Source organism: Ranitomeya variabilis, chromosome 2 (assembly GCF_051348905.1).
Source record: "Ranitomeya variabilis isolate aRanVar5 chromosome 2, aRanVar5.hap1, whole genome shotgun sequence".
Classification (NCBI taxonomy): Eukaryota; Metazoa; Chordata; class Amphibia; order Anura; family Dendrobatidae; genus Ranitomeya; species Ranitomeya variabilis.
Window position 1 is genome coordinate 437,037,903 of NC_135233.1, and position 23,149 is coordinate 437,061,051.

Below are 23,149 nucleotides of genomic sequence, written 5' to 3' on the forward strand. Positions count from 1 at the left end.
GTGCCTCTATTATTCTTTCTTACGAGGAAGGGTTATGTTGGGAGAAATGTCCTTTAACCCTATATCAGGGTTATATATCACCTTGTAAAGAGGTTTTCCAAGAATTATTTTTTTACTATGTGCCTAAAAACTAACAGGCAGGTAATTGCTAACATAGGCAACTACTTGCCTGTTGTACCCGATGCCAGCACAGAGTGGTCACTGACCTCTCCTGCTGGCGATTCAGATGCTCAATATCAACAGAGCAGCTCTTCTTCTTCCAAACTGCTCGGTCGATGGAGTGCGACTGCCAACGTCATGATTCCCACGCTGTCATCCACATGACTGAGCAAGAAACACCAGCAGCTCTGATCGGCGGTAAGATCATTGCTCTTGCTAAGAATGAGGTGGTTCTTCTGACAGCAAGCAGCTGTGAGCGGCCATAAAATGTTTACCTCCAGTCACAGAGGTATTGGCTGATGTGAGTACTACTCCCATCAGCTAGGTCTCCTGTAAATAAAACAAAAATAAAAACCAACAATATCCCTCACCTGTCCGACATACTACACCATAATCCATGTCTGCAATACTTGGTTTTCAACCTGCACAGTACCAAGATGCGACCGTCCAAGCTGAAAACCACAGGAGAATAAGTTGCTGTGAGCACAACGCCAGTGACTACTGGTGATGTCATCGAGGTTACCGCAGGTCACTGAGACTGCATTCCCAGCTCACTTCAGTATGAGCTGGGTCCTCAGTGAGATCACAGCTAGCACTATGACAAAAAGTTACACGGAGCAGTACTGAACTCAGTGAGTTCTCCACAGTTAAAAGTAAGACATTTCTATCAGAGAACTGAAATGAACCCACTGAGCTCAGAGCTGCACTGTGAGACTTTTTCAATGGTGCTAGCGGGGATCTTATCAAGGTCAAAGCAGATCAGGGGCAGAGAACGCAGCCTTAGTGACCTGTGGTAACTTCTATGATGTCACTGCCAATCACTGATGCTGCACATGCAGCACCTCATTCTCCCATGGTTTTCATCATGGACGGTTACATCTTGGCATCATCCAGGTTGTAAGCAACTTATCACAGACAGGGATTACAGCATGAGACAATATGTCGAAATGGTGAGAAATTTTTTAGTTTTTCATTTATGTTTTTTACAGGAGACAAGGGCTTCAATGGAATGGGCATTAGGTGAGTACTTTTGTTGTTTGTTATTTTCTGGTTTTTTTTTACAGGGGACCAGGGCATCAATGGAATGGGCATAAGGTGAGTATAGCTGTGTTTGTCATTTTTAAATACATTTGTAAAACTGGGTGTAATTTTATTTCAAATAAAGGATTTTAGTCTGTGTGTTTTTCACTTACAATATGACTGTGCGTTTAGTAATTGATAGGCATCTTAGAGTAGTATTCTATCATCAGCCGACGCCTCTCTGTGACCAGAGGTAAACTTTTGACCTCTGGTCAGAGCTGCTGGCTCATGCGATCATCTGACAAAGTAGGAACTGCAGCTCTCTGACCAGAGATAACGATCTTACCACTGAACAGAGGCAATGTTTGCCGCACTGTCATGACAACATGGCAAATAACGGATGTTTGGACCTCTCGTTCAGGTACTCTTCTGGTACCCGAGCCAAACTTTTTTTTACTTTTTGGCCAAAGCTGCCAGACCTGGACATCTAGGGGTTTACCAATTATTAGTCATGATGATTGACTATAGTTAGGCATCAAGCAGCCAGCTGTCAGTCAATGAGACATCGACAGTAACGCCCCATCAACAGAGTGGAAGAGAATCTGCTTCTCTGTCTATGTAATGTCAACGGAAGCTGCCTGATTGCTGGCAGGAGTGGTCTGCAACCGCTCTGTGCTGTCAGAGTTTTGAGCTGGGCACAACATGTAGGTAGGTAGCAAATACTTGACAATTAGCGTTTAGGCACGTTGTAAAGTAAAAGTCACGGATAACCTATTTAACTCCAGACAGAGGAGTGATAAGAGCTGTTGATGTTGTGCTGCTGGCTGCCTACCAAGCATCAGAAGATCTTGTACTGTGATTGTGACTGGTGAGTGCATGTGTTAAACCTGTCAAGTGACAGTCAACACAATGTCAACAGTGGAAGTGACAGCCAATGACAACTCCTTAAAGTTATAGCTGTGCAAAAATAAAAGAGAGGCTTGTATGCCACTTGGAAAGTTAATGCTCCCCACCTTTTTGCTCTATGTAGGGATGTACCAAACTTCATATGAACATGTTCATTGTGCGACCTAGAGTACTATGTCGTTTGCATGGCATGGCCACTTAATGGGCGGTAGAACTATGCAAAAAAGAACAGGCATGATATGAGCATGGAATGAACACTTGCTATATCTGTAACAATTTCCTATGTGCATCATTGATTGGCTGAACCTCACCATCATTTTCAGGAGTCCTGGGTGACTATCAATTTCTACCCCTGAATTGATGTCAGACTTTTACTTACCAACAGGGCCGGTTTTTGACAAAGTGGGGCCTTGGTCAAAAGTTTAAAGTGGGGCCCTAAATCCTTATATATTGCACTAGTACATGGAAACATTTCAGTTGTATTTACATGCGCTGAGTTCAGGCCGTAAAACGAGCATGATCATCAACAATATTGAAATTGTTTGATTCCTTGTTTTGCCTCTTTACATAGGCTGAGTAAGAATGACGGGCACAGAACCATCACTACTAGATCAATCTGTTCCTATAAAGTATCATGTTATCAGCAGCATATCTACAGCTTTCACAGGGTGATGTGCTGCTGAGAACAGTGATTTTTTTTTGTTACAGCATAAACAATTCAATCACATGATGAATAGGCAGCATTTTGCTTGTTTAGTACAGTGGACCCCATAGTCCGCCATATAGTATAATGCACGCCTCATAGTGCTTGATAGAGTATAATGCAGCCCTATAGAGTATAATGCAGCCCTATAGAGTATAATGCAGCCCCCATAGAGAATAAGGCTGCCCTCATAGAGTATATTCCAGCCCCATCTATTATAATGCTGCCCCCATAGAGTATAATGCAGCCCCATAGAGTACATATAGTATAATGCAGCCCCATAGTCCCCCAGTATTATCACCACCACATACCTCTCCCCATTCTGTTGGGAGTTGTTTATGCTATATGTTTCTGTGCCCACCTAGTATTTTTTATGTGTACTGTAGCCTCTAAACGGTTTTGCTGGCATGACGCGATAATGTCTTAAGATGGTGTAGTCAGAAAGGTATTCTTTACAACATTTTCAGAAAGCTAAGGGTGGACACATCTACAGTATGTCAGCATTTCAGCGCTATATAACTAGATAATAATGACTAAAGTTTTCCAGTTTCCTTCTTCTGCCATACATAGAAGCCATCAGAGGGCAGAACACCAAACACCTTAAAGGCTTTAAGTGGAAAATAAAATATTTTGCTATCTGATTTTCTTTGGATCTATCCCTAGCTCGCCTTAGGTTGAGACTGAGTAATGACGTGAAAACTGACGAGAAACTGGGAAATGTTCCAAAAAGGCAGCTCTGCTCGCAGGTATGTTCATTGCCTTAAAAGATTCATCAGAGTCAACACAAAGGGAAGGCTTACATTTCTCCTCCACTACTAGGGCTGTCTGCCACATTATTCAGCGCGCGGCTCTCAGCTTGAAAACAGCTTGTGGATATTGCAAAAGTGCTCACCCACATAAAGGACGTGTACTGGAAGGAAAGGGGAATAATTATATGTATTATTCATTGTTTAAAAATGTATATTTATGTAGTTATAGAAAAAAAGAAGTCTGAAAAATGATATCTCACACCAGTGCAAATACAGAGCTGGAGGTTGACGATGTTCCCATAGGTGCATGATATGCAGTGCAGCAGTTGCAGACATTTTATTAAACAGTTGCAAAATCTTAAAAGAGATTTTAAAGGTTTTAACATTTTATTATGCACTGGCTTGTAAAAGGTTAAAACAATAAACTGCAATGGTATTGTCACATTGTGACTGTACGTGAGATGGGGAAATGGTCCCTGCACTGCCCCTCTGGCTGGGGTCTTAACTATCCCTGTTTCCAAAGGTACCTCTGAAGGTGAGGAGGTTTGGGCCTCGTGCCTCACTGTTCTCCTGTTATATCCTAAGCTGTCCCCAATTACCTCCCCTAGGAGGCCTGGGACAAAAATGCTATAGTATCAACACGTAAAGCAAAAGAAAAGCCACTAACATACAAAAACACTCCCCAAAAGCAGAGAGGTATATAGTGAAGGGGATGGATGTAGAAACTAAATAGGAATAGGTCAAGGAGAAAAGCATACACTGAAAACAGCATACAACAAACTGCAGCAGCGACAAACAATCTCCAACTCAGCACAGCAACTCTAGAGAACAAGCAAGTAGAAATTTCACTGGTGAGGTTAAGAATGTCTGGCCAGATTTCATAGGAAGATGAAATGACCAGGTCAGAAGCAGCTATGAGATGAAGCTGAAAGTTTCTAACCAGCATAGAATGGGTCATTAACCTCTTCAAATTTTACTTGTGTCACCATTTTCCGAGACCTGTAACGTTTCCAATTTGTGGGATATTGGGCTGTGTGAGGGCTTATTTTTTCAGTGCTGAGCTTACGTTTTTACTGATATCATTTTAGGGTAGGTACAATGTTTTGCACTTTATTGCAATGTTGCAGAGGCCAAAAATTGTCATTATGGCAATTTTGATTTTCTTTTCATGTTATGCTATTTACCAATCAGATTAATTTATTATATATTTTGATAGATCGGATGAAATTCACAGGAGTACCATCACGATAAGCACAGAGATCTTCAGCAGATCATTGGCTGTCGTGACTGTCATGGCAATCACGTCAGAGGCATGCCGATGGGTACATTGAATGACTTCTGGATCACATGACATGCCCCTGTCACAAATCGACAGCGGTATTTAACAAGTTAACAACTATGGAGGGAGCACCCTTCCTCTCAAATGTGTTAGATACAGATGATGTCTGAATAATACAGCCATCATCTGCCAGAAAAGATGAAAGCTCAGCTTGCGAATCAGGGAGCAGGCATATGACATACCGGTACGTCAATAGTCGGTAAGGGGTTAAGAGACCAGGGCAATATAATCACAAATAATATTTTTTGCAACACATTGTATCACTCAACATATTACCATGAGTAGAAATGCACGATAGCTTGGCGTAAAGATTAACAACTCTTCAAAATCAGCTTCTTCCTAGGATGACAACGTTATATATTATGTCATGTTAAACCAGAACAACAACAAATATCGTTTCATTTTTCTTTAGAATAAGCGTATCCTCGAGGAGGAAATAATGGATATTTCACTTTTATTGAACTCTTTGTACATGAAAACATCAGCTTTACACAAAGGAGGCAAGGACTGTGTGGGATGACACAATGTTTCTATTCTCATCATCCCCGGCTATACCATTGGCTACGAATTCATGACTGTGGCGCCCAACAATAGGTCCCTGTGCTAAATGTAGATGATGTGAGCTGTCGACATCTCATTCTTTATAAAGAATAATACATGGAGATGACATCTAACCGCCGCTATGCCTGGTCTGTTCTTACAAACGTGCCTCCATCATGAATGATTTAACCTGAACATCAAGCCAACCCTTAATCGTATAGCTACGAGCGAGAAGAATCTAAATGCATGCATTCTTAGTAAGAAACATTCAGATTCTACATACAACTTGGCAGCTATAATTTCATGTAATCATCAGCAATATCTTAGTTTTTTTTTCTCCACCGCTTTCCTCGTATTGTTCTGCTAACAAAACTCAACAAAGGCCTTCCAAATGGATCTGCCATGAGTCACTTCTTTCCATCAAAAATGTTCCTTATGGCATTTAAAATGTGAGTTAATCCACTCGTGCTGTCATAAGATAAAGGCTTACATTTTCATCTGTGAAATGAGTACAATAGGTTAGAAACCGGGAACACTTAATTATCTCCAGTCTACAAAGATGATCAAGTCTTTTTTTTTTTTTTCGCAAAAGAGGCTTAGATTCGAAAAGCCACAACGGAGCGACAAGTCCGAGGTGAGACCTCATATTGATTGGAAGGTTTAGGTGAGGAGATCTCTGATCAGGTAATAATAACAGAAAACAGATAGAATGTTCTATTGAGCGGTAAATGTAATTAGATGAAGGAAGACGCAATTAACGGTTTGTTACACGAACAAAAGCAGGTGTTTAAGGTAGAAAACCACAACAGAGAGAGGGGCATGTTCGCCGTGACTGTTTGTGAGCAAATTATCATTTTTACGCTTTTCAAAGAAGACAGCTTTTCCCCGGGGACTAGATATGAAAGGGCGGAAGAGAGAGAGAAAGAGAGTGAGTACTACTTCAAACAAGTTCTTGTATAAATATTGTTTTTATAGAAAAGTGGGTTTGACATGGAAAATTTTCAGCATCTTGCAGATGTTCGGTATCATGTAAATATATGCAAATGAAGGCGTGCACAACCTGTTCTTGTCTAAGGGTCAGATTTATATTACTCCCAGGGGCCACAGTGCATTCTCATTTGTAACATATTGCCGGTATACATCATAAATATCAGAAGTGGGAGACCCAGAAGTGTAAATTCCTACAAATTTGAATGATGCAGATTGTCGCACACTTGCTGGCCACTGCTTAGAAATATACTTTTACAAGAGCAATCTCGATGCCCACTACAATGCCCAAATAGGCTGTACTCCATGGTAGAGTTGCACAAAAAGATTTGCAGCACCCTGTTCCAGCATCCACATCAATAGTCTGTTGTGGTCTTCACCTCCTCTTTTCATTGGTCGGCCTGACACGAAGTCATGGCAAAGATGACGTTATGCCAGATAGACTAATCAAAAGAAGAGCAGTAGATGCCTTCAAGTAAGAGGAAGTTCATATGGCCCGAGTCTGACGACCATGGGCTATTGACATGGCTGCTTGACCAAGGTCTCGGAAATGTTTTTGCTCAACTCTATTCAGAGGCATTCAGAACAAAGAAAACCTCATGGTCCATACTACTTTTGCCTAAATTACTCAAGCTAAATTCGATATTTACCCACACATATTTCATCCTATTACAGAGGTAGTCACGTCGATGGTGCCACACCTTCCCCAACAATGCTAGTCTGATGGCTAGGAGCTGCACAAAATGCCTTGTGGCCATCAAAATGGAGATTGTATATCCCTTTTCTGATGAATATTGGATTCATCTGAAATAAAAACCAAGGTGCGTTGGCCAAAGTGTCATGATGATTGGGCAAATTAGGTAATTTGTTGGATTTAAAGATTAGTTATGTGATAGATGGAAGGGATGGACACAAGTGAGGATCTTCTGGACCGTACTTCTATATAGGTCTGTGTAAGCGTGGCCAACACGCCCATTATTAGGAAATTAATGGAAATGTATTGTAAAGAAGAAAACTAAGTATTGGAGGGGCAACAGTAAGTAATTGAGTTTCCATTCAACATCCGAACTTTAGATGGGCACATTCTGAAACCACTTCTTGAACACCAAGACATCATCTCTGATACCATTCAATTACTGTGAATATACTTTATAAGATGGTGGTAGTAGACTGTCATGGAGTAATATCTACTTATTTAAAGTGAATCTGTCATCAGGATGTTGCTACCACATCTGAGAGCAGCATAATGTAGAGGTAGAGCAAGCAGCCAAGTAAGTAACACATCACTGGAATCCGGGACTCTGCTCCTTCTACAATATGCTGCTCTCAGACTTGGTGGGAAAACTCTTAATGCCCTATTAATATTACTCTTCCACTTCCATAGATCACCAGGGAAATTTTAAAAGGTATAAAATAATTTGTTCCCATTTCCTGCGGTGTAAACCTGGGTTTGTGCAACAATTTTAAAAAAAATGTGATAATTTTTAGGCAAATTTGCCTAAAGGTAGCACCTAATAATAAGTATATACAGTGACATGCCTTTAGTCTGGCACTGACAAACTAATAATTTTGTGGTATTCCCCAACACAGATTTATAACATATTATGGTTTTTTTTTTTGCAAAAAACTAAAAGCAAAAGACAAAGCAGAGAAAATAAATTGAGATAAATTTTGCTAATTAGAAAATACATAGTATCATTTTACTGTTAACAAATCATGTTTGCTTCCTTTCTTTTTATTCTAACAAGTGAGCATTTAATTTTGTTTTATGATAGCCAATAATAATGTATTTTTCATAGCTAGGCACACATTAATGATCAATATGGCTATGTGCAGATGGCGTGTATTGGAGACATTCAGAAACAATGAGCATTTTTCAAGCAGAAGCCATTTCAGGAAATGTTCCTTTAGGGAATTTTTGGAGGAGTTTCCTTTTTTTCCTGAAGTGGTTTTGAATAGTTTTTTTTAAGCATTTTATGCTGTTTTTTTCTTCTTTTTTTATACTTTTGACTTGATATGTTAAATTTGGAATTAATTCCAAGAGGAATCCACTTCAATAAAGTCACATGTACCTTTTTTTTAACCAGACATTTTACAAAACCTGAAAAAGAAAAAGATGTTTTTACAAAAAAACTGTGAAGAGGATTAACATATAAATGAATAGTCTTTTAAGTGTTTTGGGTGATATTGTGGCATTTTTAGGAGCCGATTCACTCCAAATATAGTTCCTCAAAAAAACTCAATTTGATCGAAAAGTTAAAAGAATTTTACAGAATCACAAAATTTCTGCAAAGAAGAAAAACATTCTTAATAATGTAATTTCCTATAAAACATGGTACAAATGTCTAGACTTACCAAAAAAGAACGACTTAAAAGAAGCAAAAATAAAATTATAAACTGATTTGAAAATTTCATTTAAAGTGATATTTCGTTACATATTTTTATTCAATATATTTAATAATTTAGACTAATTTATTTAATTATTGTGCATTGCTTATGTACTGCTATCATATTCCGCAGTGCTTTATATACCTAATTTGTATTGTTTTTATTTTACCATGCTAATCTAATTATTTATTAAGTGTATTCATTATAATTCTTTCATATAAATATTTATAGTTAATTTAATTTTTTTATTCATTCAAATAATCAATTTTCATCATTACGATCAGATTTTCTAAGCAGCATTAGTAAAATGATTAATACGCGCCGACATATAAAGATCAGCACACTCGAACTTGTAATGTTGGAACGTGATTTCCCCCGAGATTGGGATGATCTTTATGTTCTGCTCACGCAAAAGACTTTTACGGTTAAAAATTCACTTTATGAGTGAAAAAAAAAAAAAAAATTAAATCACATTTCATGGGTGAATCTCCCTGATATTTAGGATAATTCTTTCCGGATGAGACTGAACAGATCCATTTACTATATTCAGCTCTCGCTATACTGTAAGAACGGCCAAAGCAAAGCAGACACACAAAAAAAGAAAAGATGAATGTGATATTGATAGCCAAGGAAATGACTGGAATTGCAATCCTGTTTTCATCTTTGTGACAGTAACATTTTAATAAAGATGGTAAAATATTTAATACTTGTGGTTGAGTAATGCCGCATAGCCTGGAAAGCGGAGGGACTGGGATGTCTTGTAAGAAAGTGATGTTGGTGTAATAAAACCTCTCTTAGAGAAGTCCATTATGCGAAGACGGCGGCAATCTTTATTTGTAGAAAAAACAAAAAAACGATGAAAAAAATATGTTCTGGGGATCTGTAAGCTCAAAGAAATGAACCAAAAAACAGGACATGTTTTAAAATGTTTTATGCAATTTTAAAAGGAAACTGTCAGCATTACTGGCCCCATTTAGATTAGGGTATTTTCAAGAAGACACATCTCTTCATTTCCCTTTTGTAAAATTAAAAACACATTAAAAAACATTTTTTTGGAGTAGTCTTTCATTTTTGTTATTCTCATACAGCTCGAATGCAAAGTTTAAAAATGGGTCCTGTTCCCTGTTCCCCTTCCCCGATATTGTAAAATTTCCCCCCCAAAAATTATTGAAATAAAAAAGGGTAACGTGGTTATCATGAGTCATGTGAATGTACTGGTATCTTTCTAATTACAACCAAAGGACAAATGATGATCAAAGAGGCAATGATGTCAGTATAAAAACCACCATTTTTTTTAAAATAGATAAGTTTAAAAGCATACTACCAATTTTAAGGAAATGGTACAACTAACATATATCACACCATCACTAGTGTTGACGCACAGCGCCACGTGACACCTAGCTAACTCCCATATTGGGTATTAGTGGAGAGCAGTACTGAGAAAGTACAAACATATATTATAATTATAAGCCCATAATTATTATCCCATATGCCATCATCACACTTTACAATCACGTTAGCCTATCTCATAATCATCATGACCCCATTGGGCCTATACACGCTGGGAAGATATAATTACCCAATGGACAATTGAACTTCTGAGGTTTACATTAACCTATAATTTTTTCGTCTTCAAGGGGTCTTTCTTCCTGCAGCTCCAGGGAACAGCTATGGGGGCTTCTTTTGCCCCTGCGTATGCTAACCTGTTCCTGAGGCTGTGGGAGAGAGACCTCCCCCTGCCGGATCGGTCATCGCCGATGTGCCGCGTCCTTTCATGGACGCGGTACATCGACGACATTTTACTGATCTGGCAGGGGTCGCAGGATGACATAGAAGGTTTCATGGCATCCTTGAATCATAATGATTTAAACATATACATCACGTATAAATACAATCCTGAGACCATTGAGTTCTTGGATGTATTATTGCATAAGGACGAAAAAGGAGAAGTTCAAACGAACATTTTCCGCAAGCCAACCTCCACCAATATGCTGCTGCATGCGACTTCATCCCACCCGGGACATAAGATACAATCAGTACCTACCGGGCAATTTCTACGCCTTCGTAGACTGTGCTCAGTCGATGAAGACTTTGCTATTCAGGCGGAAGATCTTAAATTGCGACTGAGGGAACATGGGTATAGTAATCGCATGATTAAAAAAGCCTTTAATAGGGCTAAATATGCATCAAGGAATACTCTGCTATATGGCCCTAAACAGCCCAAGAAAGACCAGAATATGGTCAGATTTGTGACAAACTACCACTCACAGTTTGCCCGCATGAGGAGCATCATGGATAAGTCGTGGCACATTTTGAAGGCGGATCCAGTGATCGCTAAATTTTTACCAGTAAAGGTTGCAATAACAGCCAGGAGATCTAGGAATTTACGCGATCCTTTGGTCTACAGCCATTATGCTGGGGAATCCCAGAATACTTTCTTGGATCATATGGTAACTAGTGTTGAGCATTCCGATACCGCAAGTATCGGGTATCGGCCGATATTTGCTGTATCGGAATTCCGATACCAAGATCCGATACTTTTGTGATATCGGGAATCGGTATCGGGAATCGGTATCGGGATCGATATTAATGTGTAAAATAAAGAATAAAAATAAAAAATATTGATATACTCACCTCTCCGACGCAGCCTGGACCTTACCGATGCAGTCACGTGACCGCCACGCGACCAATCACAAGCCGCGACGTCATCTAAGGTCTTTCAAGCACTTGAAAGTCCTTAGATGATGTCACGGCTTGTGATTGGTTGCGTGGCGGTCACATGACCGCTCACGCGACCAATCACAGGCCGCAATGTCATCTAAGGTCTTTCAAGCGCTCATTCTTAGGAACGGAAGCTGCCGGTTGCATCGGTAAGGTCCAGGCTGCGTCGGAGAGGTGAGTATATCAATATTTTTTATTTTTATTCTTTATTTTACACATTAATATGGATCCCAGGGCCTGAAGGAGAGTTTCCTCTCCTTCAGACCCTGGGAACCATACAGGATACCTTCCGATACTTGGTGTCCCATTGACTTGTATTGGTATCGGGTATCGGTATCGGCGATATCCGATACTTTTCGGGTATCGGCCGATACTATCCGATACTGATACTTTCAAGTATCGGAGGGTATCGCTCAACACTAATGGTAATGCGACAGGGATGCTCCTCATGTGGCCGCTGTGTCGCTTGTGCGAATATAGAGAGGAGTAATAATTTTGAGAGTCAGGATGGCTCTCGGATATTTAAGATAAAAAAATGGATAACCTGCACAAGTAGATACGTTATTTACTATGGGGTTTGCCCATGCTGCAAGATTTATGTCGGTATGACTAGTAGGCAGTTGAAAGTGCGTGTCAGAGAGCACGTGTTGGGCATAGAGGCTGCGGCAACTGCAAAAGATGAGCAGATGTTGAAAACGATCCCCCGTCATTATAGACAGTACCACAACTGTGATGGGACTCTGTTTAGAGTCCGTGGCATTGATATGCTCGATGCTGGTATCCAGGGGGGTGATATGACAAAAAGATTGGCCCAACTTGAGTCCAGGTGGATATGGACCTTAGGTTCCTTATATCCATCTGGACTTAACGAAAACATCAGTTATGCCCCATTCATATAGTTCCACTCTATCGGTTGTCGACGGTTATGGATGTATCTCTCACCATCCCTTTGTGTTTTTAATTATTTTTATGTCTTTTTCCTTTTAGAATATAGTATACATGTTACACGATGTGTTTTGCAATAATGGCCGTGGCAGAATGTATCCTAAAAATTGGATGAAAACAAACAAGATATGGACTCTAATGGGAGACCTGAATACAATTGGATTATCTGTTATATGAATCTATGCTAATATTGTTGTTTTTTTAATAATGTTGTAGTATGTGTTGTGATTTTTGCATCCATGTACTTGAAGATCAGTGGTGCCTGGTAATCGATATTTAGGAACATAGGGTATGGTGACCCAATGTTATATATATGTGTGCAGCGTTATAGGTGTTCTCCGTCTTTAGCATGTCCTCCTCTGTACGCGCATGATGCCCGCTCCTAGCTGCGCCTGCGGGCTCTCGGCGTCTTGTGACGTGGTGGATGCCTGGTCTGGCTCCGCCCACGCTATGATGCCGACGCCTGCCGGCGTCGCTGGTGACCGAGCAACAGCGCGCGTCACTTCCGGGGGAGGGCACTTTACATCCGGTTTGCGGCGTACCATGCTGCATCCCGGAGCTATATAATGTCGGAGATGGGTGCACACTGTAGGCCCCTTGAAAAAGGTGTCCGAAACGCGCGTCGGGGCAGATGCACGTAGCCTGGTAACACAGCAGCTAGGACGCGATTCATTTAAGGGTAATTATATCTTCCCAGCATGTATAGGCCCAATGGGGTCATGATGATTATGAGATAGGCTAACGTGATTGTAAAGTGTGATGGCATATGGGATAATAATTATGGGCTTATAATCTAATATATAAAGCTGAATGTGTGTATGTGTGTATGTGTGTATGTCCAGGATTGGCATCTGAACCGTCGCAGCTACAGGCACAAAATTTTGCACAGTCACACATCTGGACCCCGAGAGCGTCAAAGCTATGTTGTGAGGTGAAATTTTAACCCCGCGCTTTCCAATTCACCAAACAACTTTGCCCCTATCTACATAATGGGGAAAAAGTGAAAGGAAAAGTGTTGGAGGCGTCGCAGCTACAGGCACAAAATTTTGCACAGTCACACGTCTGGACCCCGAGAGCGTCAAAGCTATGTTGTGAGGTGAAATTTTAACCCCGCACTTTCCAATTCACCAAACAATTTTGCCCATCTACATAATGGGGAAAAAATGAAAGGAAAAGTGTTGGAGGCAAATTAACAGCTGCCAGATGTGAACAAGGGGGACTTAAAGAATGAGAGCGATGGCGCCAAAGAGTATATACTGTACAGTTGCTAAGGTGGGGCCCCGACATGGGATAATCACCACACCACCACGGGGATATGAACACACACACAAAATGCGCCACACACTACCACGTGCTCGAACACATATACCACCCTCAGCGCACATTTCACCACACATACACCAACCTCGCCACATAAAAGTCAAAACACAAAAGTCGCCGCTCAAAACTCGCCACGCGCAAAACTCTCCACATGCAAAACTCGCCACACGTGCAAAACTCACCTCATGGAAAACTCGCCACATGCAAAACTTGCACACGCGGAAAAATTGCCACATGCACAAAAGTTGCAACACATGCAAAAGTTGCCTCACACAAAACTTGCACATACTCAAAAGGCACCACACATAAAACTAGCCACGCGCAAAACTCGCCATGCGCAAAACTTGCTGCACACAACTTGCTACACTAACCTGTCACATGCAACTCGACACACAAAAAGTTGCTACACGCATGTCGCCACACAAAACTCATCTCACAAAAGTCGCTACATGCATGTCGCCACACGCAACTCAACACACACAACTTGACACACGAAACTCGCCCTAAAACACACACAAGTCTGGTATTATCCTTCAAAAATAAAAATCTGATTAATAAGCAGACAAACTACAAGAGCAACAAGTGTACCATATAGGAATCCGGCAGCTGTGAGTCACATGACCAGTCTATTATGTGCATGTGTGAGCTAATATATACTGCTAGGGGGTGGGCTTACTGTTGGCTGGGTATTTATCAGGCTGCCAATTTAGCTTACAAATACTGAGGTAAAAATACTGACCAAATAACGTGTGAACGAGGTCTAATACAGGAGGAGATGACATACAGATATATACTATATACAGGAGGAGATGACACACAGGTATATACTATTTACAGGGGAGATGACACACAGGTATATACTATATACAGGAGGAGATGACACACAGATATATACTATATACATGAGAGATGACACACAGGTATATACTATATAGAGGAGGAGATGACATACAGGTACATACTACATACAGGAGGAGATGACATACAGGTATATACTATATACAGGAGGAGATGACACACAGGTATATACTATATACAGGAGCAGATTACCTACAGGTATATAGTATATACAGGAGGAGATGACATACAGGTATATGCTATGTATAGGAGGAGATGACATACAGGTATATACTATATACAGGAGGAGATGACACACAGATATATACTATATATAGGTTAGATGACACACAGGTATATACTATATACAGGAGGAGATTACATACAGGTATATACTATATATAGGAGGAGATGACATACAGGTATATACTATATACAGGGGAGATGACACACAGCAGGTATATACTATATACAGGGGAGATGACATACAGGTATATACTATATACAGGAGATGACATACAGGTGTATACTATATATAAGGGAGATGACAAACATGTATATACTGAGGAGAAAATGAGAGGTGTGAGGTGAAAATTAAAAGGTGTGAGTGCAAAACGAGAGGAGTGAGGGAAAATAGTGGAGTGATCGGAAAATGACAGATGTGAGGTCGAAATGACAAGTGTTAGGGGGAATGAGAGGAGTGAGGGGGAAAATAAGAGGAGTGAGGGGGAAAATGAGAGGTGTGAGGGAGAAAATGAGAGATGTGAGGGGGAAAATGAAAGAGGTGATGGGGAAAATGAGAGGCGTGATGGGAAAATAAGAGAAGTGAGGTGCTATAACTAACCACAGATATTTACTATGCCCAGGCAACGCCGGGCTCTTCAGCTAGTTATAATATATGTTTGTATTTTCTCAGTACTGCTCTCCACTAATACCCAATATGGGAGATAGCTAGGTGTCACCTGGCGCTGTGCGTCAACACTAGTGATGGTGTGATATATGTTAGTTGTTCCATTTCCTTAAAATTTGTAGTATGCTTTTAAACTTATCTATTTAAATAAAATTGTGGATTGCAGCCTTTTTCTCTGTTGGATATGTTCCTTCATAGGTACAATGAAAGAAAGTAAGAAAAGACTCATTAATATTCTTTTGAGTGTTCTGTGACATGAATAGAGGTCACTGTGCAGCGAGAGGGAAGACTAAGGTTGAACATCTGCTGAGCTGATCCGATCGTCTAATGCTGTCTCTACATATAGTTATCTCTATATACAGTGCCTTGCGAAAGTATCCTGGAACTTTTCAACCTTTTCCCACATATCATGCTTCAAACATGAAGATACCAAATGTAAATTTTTGGTGAAGAATCAACAAGTGGAACACAATTGTGAAGTTGAACAAAATGTATTGGTTATTTTAAATTTCTGTGTAATTTCAAAAACTGAAAAGTGGGGCGTGCAATATTATTTGGCCCCTTTAACTTAATACTTGGTTGCGTCACCTTTTGTTGCGATTACAGCTGCAAGTCGCTTGGGGTATGTCTCTATCAGTTATGTACATTCAGAGACTGAAATTCTTGCCCATTCTTCCTTGCCAAACAGCTCGAGCTCAGTGAGGTTTGATGGAGATCGTTTGTGAACAGCAGTTTTCAGCTCTTTCCACAGATTCTCGATTGGATTGAGGTCTGGACATTGACTTGGCCATTCTAACACCTGGATACGTTTATTTGCGAATCATTCCATTGTAGATTTTGCTTTATGTTTGGGATCATTATCTTGTTGGAAGACAAATCTCCATCCCAGTCTCAGGTCTTTTGCAGACTCCAACAGGTTTTCTTCAAGAATGGTCCTGTACTTGGCTCCATCCATCTTCCCATCAATTTTAACCATCTTCCCTGTCCCTGCTGAAGAAAAGCAGGCCCAAACCATGATGCTGCCACCACCATGTTTGACAGTGGGGATGGTGTGTTCAGGGTGATGAGCTGTGTTGCTTTTACGCCAAACATATCGATGGCATTGTTGCCAAAAAGTTTGTTTTTGGTTTCATCTGACCAGATCACCTTCTTCCATATGTTTGGTGTGTCTCCCAAGTGGCTTGTTGCAAACTTTAAACAACCCTTTTTTAACTGCCACTCTTCCATAAAGGCCAGATTTGTGCAGTGTACGACTGATTGTTGTCCTATGGACAGACTGTCCCACCTCAGCTGTAAATCTCTGCAGTTCATGCAGAGGGATCATGGACCTCTTGGCTGCATCTCTGATCAGACTTCTCCTTCTTTGAGATGAAAGCTTAGAGGGACGGCCGGGTCTTGGTAGATTTGCAGTGGTATGATACTCCTTCCATTTCAACATGATCGCTTGCACAGTGCGCCTTGGGATGTTTAAAGTTTTGGAAATCATTTTGTATCCAAATCCGGCTTTAAACTTCTCCACAACAGTATCACGGACCTGCCTGTTGGGTTCCTTGGTCTTCATGATGCTCTCTGTGCTTCAATCAGAACCCTGAGACTATCACAGAGCAGGTGCATTTATACGGAGACTTGATTACACACAGTTGGATTATATTTATCATCATTAGGCATTTAGGACAACATTGGATCATTCAGAGGCCCACAGTGAACTTCTGGAGTGAGTTTGCTGCACTGAAAGCAAAGGGGACAAATAATATTGCATGCCCCACTATTCAGTTTTTGAATTTAAATTTTGTTCAACTTCACAATTGTGTTCCACTTGTTGTTGATTCTTCACCAAAAATTTACATTTGGTATCTTTATGTTTGAAGCATGATATGTGGGAAAAGGTTGAAAATTTCCAGGGAGACGGATACTTTCGCAAGGCACTGTATGTTCATATAGTTAAAGAATTCAAGTCTGAAATTCACTCACTGATTTTCTGTTAACAGTGTTGTGGGTAGAGATTACCAGATCGATCAGCGAAGGATCGAGCAGGAGTCGAATTTCCTAAAATTCTCAGTTGCACGTGAATTTGAACATTTTGAGATTCAAATTGATTCACGAAAATAAAGCACACTTAGCCGGCACCATTTCCCATGCTCGGGAAGCATCAGAGAGTTGACTAATGTCATTTTTATTTCCACTCGGACTTTCCCATAATGTCCTGCAGCTATGACATATGGCAGATTATCATGCCTGTACAGAGGTGGCCAGAACTGGGGCTATCATAAATCAACAGTTCCTAGTGGAGCACAGTTTGTATGTTTGTAGAGTCGCTGTCTATCTCTAGAGTCAACGGGTAAGTCTATTTCCTCTATAGCTTAAGCTCTTATGGTCAGTGGGGTCCTCTCTCTTCTGTAGAGTGTAAGCTCTTAGGGTCAGTGGGGTCCTCTCTCTCCTGTAGAGTGTAAGCTCTTATGGTCAATGGGATTCTCACTCCAGTAGAGTGTAAGCTCTTATAGTCAGCAGGGTCCTCTTTCTCCTGTAGAGTGTAAGCTGTTATGGTCAATGGGGTTCTCTTCTGTAGAATAAATTCTTATCGTCAACAGGGTCATCTCTCTTTTTCTGTCTATCCTGTAAAATGTAAGCTCTAATAAACAGAGCTGTCCACTCTATCTCTCGTTTTTCCTCCATGTGGATTTTGAGAATTATGAGTAATTAGAAGTTTTCCAGTATTGAGACTCACATTCATTTATTTGACGCATATCAAATTTTTAGTGAAAATTCTGCGAAGTCGTCAAATATGAATTTCAAAAGTTCCATTGACCTCTAGTTATGAGCATGCTCTGTGGTACACTGTATGTGGAGGCTATTGTTTAGGGAGAGGGCTGGGAAGCATCCGATAACCTCTTCAAGATAAACGCAATGTAGCCAGCACAAGTTGAAAAGTGACCCGAAGGGCTCCGGGTACATAAGATTAGCAGTTTTGCAGCAGGCAGATGAGCCACAGGTTGCAGACCACTAATCTATTTATACACCACATAAGAGAAGTGAACAAAAAGAATTGTAGAGGCAATCAAACCCAAATCTCCAGTTCTGTATGGAAATCACGATATTTTTTTCCTCCCGTTGAGTGATTGCTGTATCTAATGTTTAGTTTTTACTCAAGGACTAATAAATAAATCTCAGAGAGCCTCATCAACACTTTTCTACCATGCAAGTCACGTACCGATGTATCACTCATTAAGTGCTATAGTGACTGGGATTTTCGGAAGAGATTGCTGAGGCAGGCAAGAGTAGAGCTCAGAGACCAGTCACCTTCTGGATCTCATTTAGACGAGTTTCTATTTTCTAGTCTTTGTCCATAGCGTTTTTTTCCAATATTAAGCAGAATGCTGTTTATTCCAAATGAACAGTGCTGCTGCTGCTTGATTAATGAGCTTAGTCACTCCCCTTGTGTGCCAAGTACCCCCTTGTTGCCCGTTAAAAAGGCATTATTAATTAGTGGAGATCTTTTGCACATTGCTATGTGCCGTAAACATGGCAAGACTAAAAGCCAAACAGTAATATTCCAAATTAGAGGCTACTTATTAAAAACAATGGTAGAGCCGCTTCGAATACAGTCGGAACAGTTATGTTTGGAAGGCGGTTCTATAATTATCAGGTTGTGACCATGTACTCTAGAATCATCAATATTTATGTTCCGAGGGTTCCTTAAAGAGACATCCTATCCAATAATAGGAAGTGATGGCATAAGGAGGTGATGCCCACTCTTCATGATCTATGATGGCTTAAGCCAAGTAATGGTGAGTGATAGTGAGAAATGAGAACCCGTAAAGAACCTTCATTCCGAAAACAGATATGGAAATGACAAGGATGCATGCCATAACCTAGTAAATGTTAACCATTTCTAATGGTTAAAAAAAACTTTAAAAACTAGAGAGGATATACAAATATTGTGTGTTTAGAAAAAATATATAATAAAGTACAATGAGAAGGAATATGGAAAGCAGAAAATAATTAACCTGTAAGCTTCCAACCCAATTTTTCGACCAAGAAAGCCTTGATTTTCTGTGTCTACTTGGCTTTAGATGAATCAAATGTAGTTTGTAAATTTTAGGTTCCATTTACATAAAAAAAAACTAAAAGCAAAGCCTTGATAAAATGGTAACATTTTCTGCAAAGAGTCAAGAAGATAATCTCAAACTAGGAAATGTATTAGTTTACACAATGGCAACAAGGAATACATTTCTATAAAACTATCAAAATGCGCGCATGGCATCATCTACTTTTACCCATGGATGCCAGCATTTTACACAAAAAAATAAAAAAATTACTCAGTGTTTAAAAATCCTTATGTGTGATATATAAAAGCAAAAGACATAAAATGACGATATTTTGTTCTGATTAACTACCAAATGAAAATACAAAGCCTTGAATTAGATGGGTCGTTCAGTTAAATGGCCCTAAGATCACCCGTTTCTCAATTATGAGCCTAAGTAGACCCTGAGTACAATCTATCTAGCCTTTGTATGACCTCATTTGACTTTCTGGTATCTTCTTCCTAGCTGCTGCTCTTCTCCATCATCAAACCATTCTGGTTGTGCATGTTGCACATGCTCTTATTGTCTTAGTGGTCCCATCATGTGCACTAATCCAGCCAATGCTTAAGGATTCCTACGGACCCTTCCACCATTGCTCTGTGCCAGACAGGTTTCTGTGTCTGTTTACACCAGTTCCATTTCCAGACTTTTGTTCTTGACCACTTCTTCTTGTCTGCTGTCTCTCCAGACTTCTCCCTGTATACTGCTCACAATCAAATTCTTCCTGCCTCAATTTATGCAGAATCTGACTACTGATTACTGTATTGGTATCAAAACCTGGAGATTTCTTCTTTTCTATAGGTCTGATGTTTCTAACTGTGACAAGTCTGGGACTAAAGTCCAAGAGACTTCCTTTTCTAAACCCCTGTGACTGTTCCCTGGTTTACTGTCAAGACAAATCCATTAGTGACCCATTAGATCAACATCTCCTGCTGATCATGTTGAAAAAAAAATGGGAAATTTACTTCACAAACAAAAACATGGAGCTACAGTTTATTTCTCTCACCAGAATGGAAGTACGGTGGCTCAGTGGTTAACACTATAGCTTTGTTGGGCTCCTGTGTTCAAATTCCACCAAGGACAACATCTTCAAGGAGTTTGTATGTTCTACCTGTGTTTGCGTAAATTGTGTCGTCATATACCAAAGAAACAAGGATACTATCAGGCTCACTAGGAAAGGTGGCTCCTTGATTCCCAAGGTCTGGATGGGCACACAGGCCATGGGCATTAGTGCAGCAAGTGGGTATTGCCCTCAGTAAGCAGGTAGTAGAGGTACTGGAAGCCACAAATAGACAAGTGATGACATGGAGACCACAGAAAGACAGCAGAGGTTCAGAAAACCACAATAAGGTAGCAGAAGCAGGACCGGAGACGTCCAGGAGATCGAAAACAGTAGCATAGGTACTGGAAGCCGCAGGCAGACAGGAGAAGTCCTGGAAACCACAGACAGGCAGCAGGTGAATTGGAAATCACAAGCAGGTAGCAGAGGCACTGGAATCTGCAAGCAGACCAGAGATGTCTAGGAGAAAACATCAAAAGTACTGGAAGCTGCAGGCACACAGGAGACATGCAGGAGATTGCAGAAAGGCAGCAGAAGTACTGTAAAACTGGGAACAGGTAGCAAAGGTCCTGGGAATCATGAACAGGTTGTGGTGCATCAATAAGCTAAGAACCAGGTGTGTGTCTTGGTAGGACTTATATAGGCCAAGGTCGATAATCCCATTGGAGCATACTAGACTACTTGTAAAGCCCGACGTGCAATACAATTAAGTTTAGCAGACTGAGGTGTAGCAACAGAGCCCAAAATCTGGACAGGTGTGTATCAGCTGCTCAAAAGGAAATTTGCCAGTTGTAAAACCACAAGGGGTAAAAATGTTTGTAAATTTGCTCATTACCGGTCTTCAGTTACAAAAGTTCCAAAATGGTAGGATCTAGGTCACTGGCAGTCATAGATAGCTGGCATTTGCCCTCTCTTATAGAGCTGTGGGTGCAGCAAAGCAACATATGAATCAGCAGAATAAACAGTAACACAAATAATACAAAAAGTTTACGGAGGAATGAAGTTTCACTTCTTGTGAAGGATCGTCACTCCACTCAAGTCACTCCACGCTCTCTCCTGCAGTGGGTTCACGTTGATGGATTCTAGCTTGAGTTGCCATGGTAATAGTAGGATGGATAGACATCAAGAACAGAGCTCGGTTGTTCAAAAGTATAAAAAAAGCACAGAATGAAAGAGACAGCGCATCTTCCCCATCAATAGAGGAGGGAAATTAATGACTTTTTCTCTAATAAATGTATTTGGTGCATTTATACAATGCTACATTGTCGGAACTGAAGGCAATGTTTTTCATTATTGCACTTGATTACTAGAAGTAAATTGACATTGACCTGGTATGACCTGAAAAAAGAAATGTTTTTCAAAGAAAAGAGGATGATAATTAATATCTGTATTAGGAATACAAACTAAACAAATGTTCTGAATATTACAATGTGTGAATTCTCAATAAGTATTTATAATAACGGACATAATGGAGAGTGGAAATTACTGCCAAAAAGTTGTGTGCGTCATGAAGACTCCCTCGACAGTTTGTAAAATGTGACCCTGCAGGAAATCACAGCGATCATTTGTGGGGATTCCGGGAGATAAGTGTTTGATTTTCCTGCAGCACCACCACAGGTGAACCGAAGAATTACATAGGATCTATTTCATTGGATAGGTTGTCTATATAATTTAGGAAAGGAGAAGTTTTCCAAAAAGAGACAATTCTTGTAGCCATTCTCTAATCTTGGCTGGACATGAGGATCTGGAGCAGAAAACTGCCTTTGATTACCCTATAATCCGCTAGTGGGGTGTACAATCTTGGGGGTCTAACTACATTATCTGCTGGGCAATCCCTTTATTCATGTTGATCTTATGTCTCCAGAGGCATTATGACTTAGATATTGATTTCCCATCCTAAGCACAGGTGCAGACGATGTTATTATCGGTCCATTCAGACAAAACAAAGGATCACACCTGGACTAATGTTAGTTCATGGGGCCGTGAAAATGTCCAATTTTTTTCCCTCTTTGGACAGAGTCTTTCGGAGGACAAATTGCTGCATCCATGAGGTTGATCGGATATTCGGATCCATTGTTTCCAGAGCCAGTTGTGGCCGGATCTATGTCTGGAGCCAGGTCAGCATAGATCTATACTAAAGGATTTACTAATGGATTTGTATCTGCTCTGTTTATTACTGACATCTAGCCATGGATTTGTGAGGATCTCCAGTGTTAGACCCAATCTGATAGTAATTACGTATTCTAACGATAGATCATCAATAGCTAAGTAGTGGTCAACCCCCTTTAGGCTATGTGCTCATATCATCTTTTTCACACCTGAAAAAGCACAAATAATGTTCAAAAGGAAGACCATATGCTTTTTTATATGACAACATGTTCAGTCTTCAAGCGTTTTTTAAACACTTCAGGTTCCCAAAGACGCCAAGTAGTTAAACGAAGTGAGCAGACCATTTTTCAAGCATTTTCCCTTCCGAAGAGGCT

The 23,149-nt window shown here is 40.3% G+C and overlaps 1 protein-coding gene across 8 annotated transcripts in view; it reads right to left on the minus strand.

The window, feature by feature from the left end:
- Positions 1-23,149, minus strand: part of LRRC4C (leucine rich repeat containing 4C) — a 1,072,649-nt gene that overhangs the window by 487,623 nt on the left and 561,877 nt on the right. For 2 of the 8 annotated variants that reach the window (XM_077287052.1, XM_077287056.1), the window contains exon 3: positions 5,153-5,215. The exons of the other annotated variants lie outside the window; for them this stretch is intronic. The gene's annotated coding sequence lies outside the window, so the exon portion shown is untranslated. The remainder of the gene's footprint in view (positions 1-5,152; positions 5,216-23,149) is intronic. 8 annotated transcript variants of the gene reach the window in all.